The 12,124-nt window shown below is 39.1% G+C and overlaps 1 long non-coding RNA gene across 1 annotated transcript; it reads left to right on the top strand.

The window, feature by feature from the left end:
* Positions 1 to 667: 667 nt before the first annotated feature.
* LOC136234969 (uncharacterized) lies at positions 668 to 2,034 on the top strand. Its single transcript, XR_010691582.1, has 2 exons — positions 668 to 887; positions 1,799 to 2,034. It is a non-coding gene; the product is annotated as an uncharacterized lncRNA (long non-coding RNA).
* The last annotated feature ends 10,090 nt before the right edge of the window (positions 2,035 to 12,124 follow it).

The following is a 12,124-nucleotide window of genomic DNA, read 5'->3' as shown; positions in this document are numbered from 1 at the left end:
TATAATTATTCCTAAATATAAAAAGGCAAGTACTTCCTTTAATCATAAACGCGTTATACAGCGGTTTCACTAAGATTTCCCTAAAGTTTTATCAATTCACAAAGGTCCCATCAACATTTCAAAGAGTTTCACCAAGTTACATAAAGGTTTCGCCAAGTGTCATATAGTTTCATCAATGTCCCACATAGTTTCACCAATATGTTGGAAAGTTATATCAAAATTTCACTGAGTTTCCTTAAAATTTCATGTCCTTAAAATTTCATGAAGTTTCACTGAGTTTCATAGAGTAATACTAAGTTTCACCAAATGTTGACAATAATTTCTCTAAAGTTGCACTAAAGAATTTTCACTTTATTAGAAAATTACCATGAAATTTAGCAACCAATCAAAAACAGAATTAATTTTTTCTCAAAAAAAAAAAAAACAGAATTAATTAATAACATCGATTTGAACAGAATCCTAAACTTTTACCATCTTTATAGCAAAAATCATTATTAAAAAAATAAAATACAACTATTGAACATTTCAAAGAACCATATATAGAAATAAGCATTAAAAATAGATTATGAATTTCCACAATTAATTCTCAGCCACACAATATAAAACATAAAATGTATATAAATACAAAGGCAAACTCATAATCTTATTATTATATGAGCATTAGGAATAATTTCGATTATATAAAAAAGCAGAATTAATATGGGGAAAATTAATTCTGCTACTATTGTGGTGGCTGTATGTATGGTGTTATGTTCATCTCCCATTGATGCTACCCAGCCTAACTTCTTTGATAAAATTGGCAAAGCTACCCAGGATTTAAGGTCTGGAATGGCCGAGCTCAGCGTAAATGCCAACGCCAACACCAATGCGCTGAATAATTTGCTAAGGTTATTGTTATTTTTTATTATTACGCATTTTTCGATAGAAGGGATGCATTTATTACATAAAAGGTCGATGCGGATTTTACATGTTGTTGTTGTTTTGATGATTCATGATAACTGGACCGGTTGTATCTATATGGCCATCATATCAGCAACGCATTATTTAAAGTTTTGCCTTGTTAACTTTCGATGGTAGGATATGTTTCTCAAGTACTCGGCTATCCTGTGAACTATTTCAAACCTCGGCTTGTTGACAAGAAACAAGCCTACTGGAGCATCCGGTGGGGGAGGAATCTACCCCACCCGAGATATCCCTGTACTCGAGGGAAATGTGGGACCCACTGTCACAGTTTCCCTCTTGGGGCTGTTTCTAGACTCATCATGACCCATTATGTACATCTATACCATTGGTGCAATCCTGAAATGTTCTAGATACATTTCGGAAGAGGTAGTATTGAATGTGTCAGATATTAATATAAAGATCTATGAGTATAAGTTTGAGCTTTTAATTTAATTGGTTCCACGATATTAATATCAAAGTCTTTTGGACCAAACGGTTGAAGGCTCGAATCTTGGCAACCTCATTAATTTATGAAATTAAAAACAAATAGTGGGATGAGTCTGTGTTGTACGCGCTGCAAGTCCGCTGGACATTTGCGTGTGGGGGTGTCATTGATTAATATAAAATTTATCATTGGGCCTTAACTATAAAAATCGGTTCCATAATACAGTGGACATCAAACCGCAAAATTATGCATTGCAATATTAAAGTTAACATTCACCTATATTTTAATAAGGATAGATTATTATTTTTTTTTTATCACTGCATTACACTATTTTATATTAAACTAAATTAATACATTATTTCTAATATTTTTTGTAAATTAACTAAAATTTTAAATTGGTTTTGATATCAGAGGCTACGGGTTAGCGTCAAGTGCAACAAACCCAAGCTCGTTAAAATCATTAAAATCACCTACAGCAACACCAGCTCTGGCTCTGGCTCCGGCTCCGGCTTCAGGTCCCAGTTCGGCTCCAGATTCGGCTCCAGTTCCGGCAATGTTTAGCAGGTCATACTTTTTTTAATGGAATGTATAACCTGAGTATTGAAGCAACTATATATATATATAATAGTGTATATCCTATTCATTAACACCGTGCATATATCATATATCTTGAAGTAATTTTATCCCTTTCTAATTACTATAATTATAATAAGTGTTAAATAGATAAAAAAAATTAAGCGCGACGCGGGTGCTAATCATGCAAATGTATTATCGGTTAATATATTAAATTGTCTAGGCTTTAAATATAAAGAGTATAATCATACGATTTATAACGTTAGAAATAAATTTATTATTTTTGAATCAAACCAGAATCATATATAAAAAAAGAATCAAACAATAAAATCCAACTTAGCTAACTCCCTCACAAAACGAGGAGCTGAGGACCAAACAGACGGACTCGGGAAAATGACTGATTTTTTTGCCGAGGTATCAGGCACATAATTTGCTTGCCTAGCCACATACACAACAGAAATCCCAGAACAATCCCTCAAAATATTCCTACACGACCTGATAATTCCTCCAAACTCAGACTTATCTTGCATATTTCTAGAAATAGCAGAAACCACCTGCAGGGCATCCAACTCGACAGTAACACCATGCCAATTCACAGATTTCAGCCAAGAGAGAACCTCTTTTAGACATAACGCCTCAGCCACCACAACAGACCAGCGAGCCGTATGAACCTTCGTCCAACATGCGATAATGCGGCCCAGAGAATCTCTGCAAACACAGCCAAAACCCAGGGCCGTCTCTAGTATTTTGGAGGCCCTAAGCACATTGTGTACTTTTTTTTCATATCTAAATTTAATACTATTTTAGAAATAATAAATAGTAACTAACAATTCAAGTCATATAATAATAACATAAAGCTAAGAAATTGTTATTCTTCTTTCTTGCGTTTGTATATGTGAAATCGAGTTTTCTTTTATATATTTAAAATCAAGTTTCTTCTCACCCCTTACCCGGCGGCTTCCAGCGAACATCACGTGTATTTCTGGGAATATTACGATAACAACCCGCAGCAGTAGCATACTCAAAGAGAAGACCCAGAGCCAAACGAACCGCAATCCCATGCGCTTTGCAGGAACCATTCCACACGGCTTCATTGAGATTTCTCCAAATTCACCACAAAACCATACAGAACCTCTCATTCTCCCCTCGCAACACTAAACTCGTTATCATTTCAGATAGCCAGTCCTGGAAAACCGCAACGTCAAAATTGACGATAGTGATATTTGCTGCCTCCCACGACAGTCGAGCATAATCGCAATCCAGGAATAGGTGAAACTCATGCTCCTCTGATTGATGGCATAGGACACAGTCTTGAGAGATAGGGAGACCTCTAAACAAAAGCCGATTGGGAAGCGTTCCGCTACCAACACGCCACATAAACAGTTTGATTTTTGGAGGTAGATTTAGATTCCAACAAGATGTCCAGGCCCCTGCAACATCCGGAGGATTAAAGACCACCTGCAATTTATCCAAGTCCCATCCTTCTCCATTTTCCGCAATCAGGTCACTAACCTTAAAATCATCCAATCCATCCCTCATTGGGGTTTGTGGTTTATAATTTCCCTCTCCCGGTAACCAAGGATCACGCCAGACATTAATTCCCAGACCCCTCCTAATCCTCCACCTACTTCCCTCAACAATAATGGCCTTTGCTTCTATAATGCTCTTCCAAATAAAGCTCGGGTTATGACCCACTTGAGCTGTCCAAAAATTCTCATGAAGCTAATATTTAGCTTTGATAACACGATTAGCGAGAGCATTTTGATCAGAAACTAAAATCCATGCTTGCTTTGCCAAGAGAGCCAGATTAAAGGCTTCGAGATGTCTGAAACCAAGGCCCCCACATTCCTTACGACTACACAGCCTATCCTAAGACGACCAATAGATCCTCTTTTTGTCCTGCTTCGAACCCCACCAGAAAGAGTTCATCATCTTCTGTAGCTCATCGCAGATAGACAAAGCAAGCTTGAACAGGCTTATACAGTAAACCGGAATTGCCTGGGCCACAGACTTCAGAAGCACCTCCCTCCCTGCCTGCGATAACATTTTACCTCCCCAACCAAAAATTCTATTCCACATTCTTTCTCTAAGACAGCTGAAGATACTAGCTTTCCTTCTCCCAACATAGGAAGGCAAGACACCTAGAGAGTACCGTGAATATGACTTCTAACATCCTGCTTCACATTAGTACTAAACATGATTCCAGACTTCTAACACCTCCTAGCGATCAAGTATAGAATTCATGGCAACACACTCATCAACAAAAGCTCTGAAGAAGAGAAGACCGTCATCAGCGAATAGTAAGTGGGACACACGAGGCGCGTATCGATTAACCTGACACCCATGAATAGCCTCATGTTGCTGATAGGGGTCAAAAACTCCTATCTTTTAGTACGGTTTTAGGGACTATTTTGTATCTTTTATTTTATTTTTATTTATTTTAATAGCAATTTATTATTGTTTTGTCAATTTTAGGTTTTTAAATTACTTTTTAGCTTTTTATTAAATATTTCTAACTTTTGTCAAGTATTTTGTCACTTTTAATAAATTAATCTCTATGTGTTATTTTGAGCTTTATCTGTACCCAAAATTAAGAAATTAACCTACAAAAAATAAATCAAATTTGACTTGGTAATTAAAAAGGATTTTTGGTAGGATAATTAATTAATTAATTTTGGTGAATTATCTAAATAATATTTTATGAGATTATGTGCAGATTTTTAGAGATAAAAATGGAGTTTTTTAAGGATCAGAATCAAGGACCCACTCAGCGCATGAAATTTAAATAAAAGTCATGCAGAATATTTTGACAAATTTTTAGGGATTATCTTTGGGCTTTTTGTATTTAAATAATTAGATTTTTTATCCCCAAAGATAAATTAGTTTTTATTAGATAATAATTGGAGAGTTATTTTTCCATTAGAATATCTCTTTATTAATTAGTCTTTCGTTAGGAAAACTTTTTATTAATTAATTTTTCATCAGGAATAGGTTTTATTAATTAGTTTTTCATCAGGAATAGGTTTTAGTTTTTCATTATAAATAGTTCCATTTGTTAGGAATTATTTATATCTTTTATCTTTGTAATTTTCTTAGCTTCCACCTTGAGAAACCCTCTCCACCTCCTCCATCTCTTTCAACCTCCATTCAAGACACCTCCGAAGCTCCGTTCATCGAGGATTGCTCAAGTCCCATCCTTAAGTCCTAGGAAGACGCCTGCATTGGTAGACAGGTTCCATGAAAGGGATTATTCTTCTTTTATATTCTGTCTAGCCTTTGATCCATGTTATGAATCCTAGGCTCATTGTATCTTCGTGACAATACTTTTCATCTTTAATATATATTATAGTTTTGTTTATTCAATTGTTCTATTGCTTAAATCTTTGTCTTACGCTTTGTCTAATTGGTTTAACTCATTCGATAATCCCAAAATTAAGTTGGCTCATATTGCGAGCTGAATCTGACCTAGTCAGTGCCTATAGGATTGACGACCCTATAGAAGGTTAAGCCCAAATTGCTGAGCCTTAGAGCTAGTTTCGGCCTTACAAGGGAATCACAAACTAGGTACCTCAGGAGGATAGGTAGGGTTAATCGCCTCGGACACAAGTGACTTAGATTAGGTTTTAATTCCGTTGTCTAAATAATCTATTTTCATTATTATCGTATCACCTCATGTACCTTCGGGCAATTACCTTGGTAAAAGATCACTTAGGAGTAGAATAACTTAGATAGGAGTATAAGTAACTTAATTAGGAGTATGTTAACTTAATCAAAACCAATTCAAACCCCCCATATCCTAGATAACACCTGAGACCAAGTAGCTCGATACTTGCAGGAATAAATCATGTGGATTCGATACCTAGACTTGTCCAGATTTTATTACTTGATAACGATGAGGTACACTTATCCCTTAGTGAGCCTTCTACGGGAGGCGCATCAGTTGCTCCCCGCTTTTAATCAGACAAGACAGTCCATCAGCACACAAAATAACTAAATAGGGAGACAAAAGATCCCCTTGTCTAAGACCCCGTTGCGGGATAATTGGGCCAATCAAATCTCCATTCAGAAGGATCTCTAACTCACATAAGACAAACACATCATAATCCAATTAACAAAAGTACTGCTAAAGCCAAGCCGAGTCATAATAGCCTTTAGGTATGGCCACCTAACATGGTCATAGGCCTTACTTATGTAAATTTTAAAAGCCACGTCCCCATGATTTCCTTTCTGTCGTCTTCACATAGAATGGATAATCTTAAAAGCCACAATAATATTATCAGTAATAGCCCTACCCGGGACAAAAGCAGATTGCTCCTCAGTAATAATATCAGGGAGAATACGCTTAAGTCTATTAGCTAAGACCTTGGCCAAAATTTTATAAAGCACATTGCACAAGGATATAGGCTGAAGATCCTTCATATTATCTGGCAAATCAAATTTTGGTATAAGAACAACCGCCGTCTGAGTGAGATGAGAAAGAAATACCCCAGACGAGAGCCATTCCATACATTGATCAAACAGTCCCTGCCTAATAGATGGCCAAAATTTCTAGAAAAACGTTGGATTCAAACCGTCAGGGACAGGAGATTTATCCGGATACATTGAAAACACGGCAACAAAAAATTCCTCAATATCAAATGGGACAAGCAATTGATCATTCATCTCAGAAGTAACCTTTTCTGGTAAAAAATCAAGATTTAAATCTGTGACCGTCGCCTCATCCATAAATAAATTAGCAAAATAGTCATACACAATCAGTTGTGACTGTCGCCTCATCCATAAACTCAGGCTCACGGAGCCAGGCGTTCTCCATCCTAAAACGATGAGGCTGAACACAGTAATGTTTTCGAGCTGACTTTTGAATTAAAATTGGGTGGTGATCAAATACACTCGAAAATAAACAGTGTAGAGAAGCCTCGGGGAAGAGACCCACCCACCTCGGATCCATAATGCACATGTCCAAACATTCCTCAATCAGGTGTTTCATGCCTCTACCCCTTTCCCAAGTGAAGTCATAGCCTTGCAGCGATAAATCACATAGATTACAGTAGGAAACAGTATCACGAAAGCCTCTAAATAACCACTCAGGATGCGGAGCATCCCCAAGTTTATCAGAAGTAAATAAAAGATCATTAAAATCTCCAAACACACTGTTGGTCCCTTGTAGGGTTGCAAGTATAGTTCCAAGGGGGGGTTAGGAACTATTTAAACTTTTTCGCAACTAGGGCAGACTTCTTTTTCTAAGGAAAAAGGTTTTAACAGCGGCGCTGAGTAAACAGCAAGATACTGGCTTAGTCAACTGGTGACTAGGTCAGTTTCTTAGCTTGAGTCAAGAGATAGCACTTAGAGTCTATTCCTGAGCTCAGATGTTCAACACGCACAACTCAACTTGACCTCTTTACTTGGTCAGTTTTTGGTTATTTTAAGCAAGCAATATATATAAGGAGTTAAAGGTAAGAAATACTTTACTCAGCAGATTTATCCAGGTTCGGCTTCTTCTAAGCCTACGTCCTGTCCCCAGAACACGTTCCGAGATTTTGAATCCTCTACTGAGCTCTTTAAAGGTAGAGCCTCAAACCTTTTACAATCTTAGCAACTGAGTATGACAAGAGTACATTCCTCTATACCTCTACTCAATCCTAATCTCTTGCTGAGTACTATAACCGAGTACTCAGCCTCTCCTTTCTATTCTCTAGAAATGATAAGTGTTTTGTCCTATATAATGATTTGCTAAGACACTTTAGACGATTGAAATAATCACTCTAGACTTTTACACAAATGTATGAATTGTAGTGTAAGATTTGCTTTGCTTCTTTGCTTGCAGAACTTGTGTAGAAATTTGGCCAGCGTAATGGCTTGATCAAGTTCTGTGTTGAATGAAGCTTCTGATGGCCCTATTTATAGAGACGTCTGGGCATCGGTCATTTCGAATTTCGAAATAACTGTTGGAGGGAAACGGCTTCCTGTCGTTGTCATCCTGACTTGCTTAGAGCTCTCGGCCAATCAGATTTGTGTATCTTCTGTCCTCGGTCAGCTCAGCAGAACGTCTCTCCTTTTATGGTAAAGTCAACTAGACAACATACTGTGTCGTCTGAACTTCACCCAAAGTAGAAATACTTTGTCTGGAAGTTTTCCTTAGCCAGTTGCTGTCTTGTACGCTTTGTCGAGTCTACTCAGCAGCTTCATCTTGAAGTTGTTCCCGAAGGTCTTCTAGATCCTTCTCTTACTGAGTTGCATTTTGTCCAAAGCGACAACGTTTTAACAAACGCGGGCCGAGTTGTACTGAGTTGTTTGACTTGGGCCTTGACTTCCGTATTGGGCTTGGGCCTTTTAATTCTTGTGTCTTATAAACAATTTTAACTCAACATTAAACAAACACATTAGTAGAATAAATCAAATCATTTAAACTTAGTGTGTTTAGAATATGTATTTCAATTATACTTAAACAATTTTGTCAAATCAAAATTATGTGGAAAGGTGTTTCAACAAACTCCCCCATTTTAACATTGGCAAAACTATTCAGCGAGGAACTCAGTATTGAGCTCCCCCATGATAGTTGACCTAGTATAACTTAGCAAACTCCCCCGTAAGGGTTGAGCTACTGACTTAGTTTTACTCTAAACATTTAACGGTTTGATCGAGTAAGTCTAAGGTCAGTTTTCAGATATAGGTCAGCTTATTCAACATATTCTATTTACTCAGTATTAAGCGGAAGGTTTAATCATTTAGAGTGCGCTGAGTAATTTGTTGGTTCAATGAGTTTTATAAGACAATGTTTTATAAACATATAGGTCAATATCAAACATGTTATCAGCATTTGATTCAATCAATAAGTTTTATAAGTATTAAACGTGGCTGATTAATTGAAGATACATAATGACTTAATGCTTGGCATCAAGGTAAAATAACTCATAACTCATATAATGAACGATGCAAGTAATTATATAAGTAGTCAGTGCATTAGAAATAACAGAAATAGGTACAAGGGATAGCAAAAAAAAACGTTCTAGTTCTAGCCTATCTCTATTTCTTTTTCTTTTGCTGAGACTGACTACGCTCATGCTGAGCTCTAGCTGCTTGTTCTTTCTCCCCCGTTTTGTCAGCATCAGGAGGAGGAAGTCTGAAGGCATCAGTTAAGACAGCTCGAGTCAGTTCTGGGGACAGCGCCTTAAGTTTCTCAGCGCTTTCATTGACGCCGTAAAAAATTGCAACTCCATCAGTGGATACCTCTTCGAGTATGTTGAGTTTAGCAGCACTGATCATGTTGACGTTAAACGCCTGAGCTTTGCCTTGCCAGATGAGTGCTTCAGTAAGACCAGCAAAGACTTGGTGAAAGGTCTTTAAAAGGGCTGTGTCGTAATACTGATGTTGAATATTGGTATGACGAATGTGGTTGAAGGTTTGTCGTGTGATAGACAGCATCTCATTCTGTTTCATTGCGTCAGTATCCATCTCTTGCTTATTCAGATTCAGCAAGCGAATAGCCTCACCAATTTGCTCTAATGAGCACTGATTGTAAGAAACCATTTGCTCATTGGTCTTGAGTTGCTCGGTGTGAAGCTGAGCAAAGAGCATCTTGACTTCAGATGAAGTGGCATAGTCGGGGTTCACAACTGACAAGTTCTGAACTTGTTGGTGTAAAGAGTTCAAGTGTTGCACAATTGTCAGCTGGATCTCAGCCAACTTGGCGATTGAATCCTGCTTAGCTTGCTGTGCTTGAAAAGAAATGATGATGTTCAGCAGGTCCTTGAGTCCCTTAACTTCGTTGAGAAGCTGAGTGACCTGGAGAGCTGAGTAGTCTCAATAGATGAAGACCCAGCAGCAGGAGGAGTGGATTGTTGAAGGTCTCTGATCAACGCTTGTACTGAGTCAATTATCCTTTTGCCGGACTCAGTGGCATTCATATAGCTTTGAGAGCCTTCAGGGACATCAGTGTGACCGGTAGGAAAAGGAATGAAAGGAGTGACATGGTCAGTGACTGGAAGTGTTGTACCAATCTGAACTTGAGGTTCTGGGATAGTTGATTGACCGGCAGATAGATGAGTTGGGGAAGTAGTAATACGAATACTGTCTGTGCTGATGGGGGCAGAAGTGTTTGGAGTCAGCACCATGCTTGAAGAAATAGCATTCACAGTAATCGGCTCAACCTGACTGGTTGAGGTGGCAGAAGCATTTTGGTCGGCATGTTCCTGTTGGGAAGAAACAGAGGCTTGCTTTTCTAAGGACGCCAATGCAGTAGAAGTGGGTTGGCGTTTGAAAAATTTGAGCTTAACTGTGGAGGGGTCCTTGGTTGGCTTTGAAATAACAAAGTCAGGAAGAGTTGGTGGTGGCACATGAGGTTCACTGACAGTCTTCTCACTGGCCTTAACCAATTTTCTTCTTCTTCGTGGTGGAGTGTTACCATGAATAACATCTCCTGAGTGGGAAGGAGAAGATTCGTGTTGCTCATCATTAGGTTGGTCAGTTTGCACTTGGACTTGATCAACATTGTGTTGGTCAAGTACTTGCTCTTCTCCAGCAGCCAACACAGTATTGGCCTGCTCAGTCTCATGTTCACTGGCTGTCTCCTCAGTGTCCTCAGCGTCATCCTGACCGCTGGCCTCTTCTTCTTGTTCTTCTTCTTCTTCTTCTGTACTATCACCATCGAGTTCTTCCTCTACTTGGGAGATGAAATGATCATCCAAATGCACCTCATGTTCGTCATGCTCAGCTACTGTACCTTGACACTGGGTGAAGTGAGAGTTACCGGGTACAACGATGTCAGTAGGTATGGCGTCGATGGGAGTCAGTGTAGAAGGCTTCTGATTCTTCTGAGGTTGCTCAGTAGTTTCCTCAGTTCCAGGCTCACCTTGCCTGTTTCGTTTCTCAGTTGACTTACCAGCTGACTTCTGCCTTTTAGCTGGAGACTCAACATCTTTGGAAGGAGTCTCAGCAGCTTTTCTTTTTCGGGAAGCTGGGGCCTTATTCCTTCTCCCTTTCTTTGGGACAGCATTTTCCTCAGCTTGTCCAGCAGCAGCAACAGCTTTACCTTTCTTCAAAGGCTGTCCGAATTTTAATGCTCTCAGCGAAGCCGCTGTGATCTCAGATCCTCGAGTCATCTCCTCATCGACAAGATCAACTTTGTGGTCAATGAGGATTCTTATGATGATTGATCCTAGCCTCAGCGTACCAGTACTTCGTAGGAAGCCAGCGACAAGAAAGACTGGCATATTGATTGGTGTGTACGTCAGCATATGTCATATAAAGCATTGCTCGAAGTTTGTTGCTGAGGTAGTGCAGTTGATCTTCGGGTAGATGAAGTAGGTCAGCAAGTAATGAGCCATCTTCTGGTGCTGACCCATAGATGAAGCTGAGACTTCTCCTGAGTGACCCTCAGGTTTACAGAAGTTAGTGCATACCCAGTTCCATCCTGATCTCCAGATCTCCTCAGCCTTGCTCCCTCAGTTTTTAATTTGAGCAGATTTCCTAAGTAGAGAGGGTTGATGAAGATGGTTTTCTCTTTCACCACTGTACACAGATAGTCAGGATTGTCATTTGCAACACGGAGGTTGTGGTAAAACTCCTTTACCAGGTCAGGATAGGTGTAATCCCTAATAAAAAACAGCTCAGTCCATCCATTCTGTGAAATCCACTCACAGAAGGGTTGTTCGTTCTGTACAAAGGCTTCAGATACCCATCTGGAGGGCTCAACCTTCCATTCCCGTACGTTTTTGAAGACCTTTGTGTAGGTCCTGACATTCTTGCCCTTACCAGAAGGGGAATGGCCAGCTTTTCCTTTGCTGGGTGTGGGAGGATTCCCTGTAGGTTCACCGGAGCTGGACTTTTGGTGGCCGGCACCGGAGATGTTGTAGGAAACCTTAGTCATAGTTGAGGATGGGAAAGCTTAGAGGGGTTTTTAGAGAGAAAGAATTTCTTTGCCAAAGAGTTCGATAAGCGTAAAGAATAAAAATGGGGAATTACCCATTATTTATAGAGGTGAGGAATGGATCTTATCGAATCCATGTGTCAGTTTTGCCTCGGGATTGTGAACCAACAATAATCCTGGCATTTATGACACATTCGGCGTACGTCATCCTAGGTGGCTATACGCGTGCTTTTGCAATTATTCTAACGGATCTAACACTCAGCGTTTAGAATGCCAAGCATTTGATATTCTGAGTGGTC

Source organism: Euphorbia lathyris, chromosome 7 (assembly GCF_963576675.1).
Source record: "Euphorbia lathyris chromosome 7, ddEupLath1.1, whole genome shotgun sequence".
Taxonomy (NCBI): Eukaryota; Viridiplantae; Streptophyta; class Magnoliopsida; order Malpighiales; family Euphorbiaceae; genus Euphorbia; species Euphorbia lathyris.
Note: the sequence above shows the minus strand (reverse complement) of the source record. Positions and strands in the feature narration are given on the sequence as shown.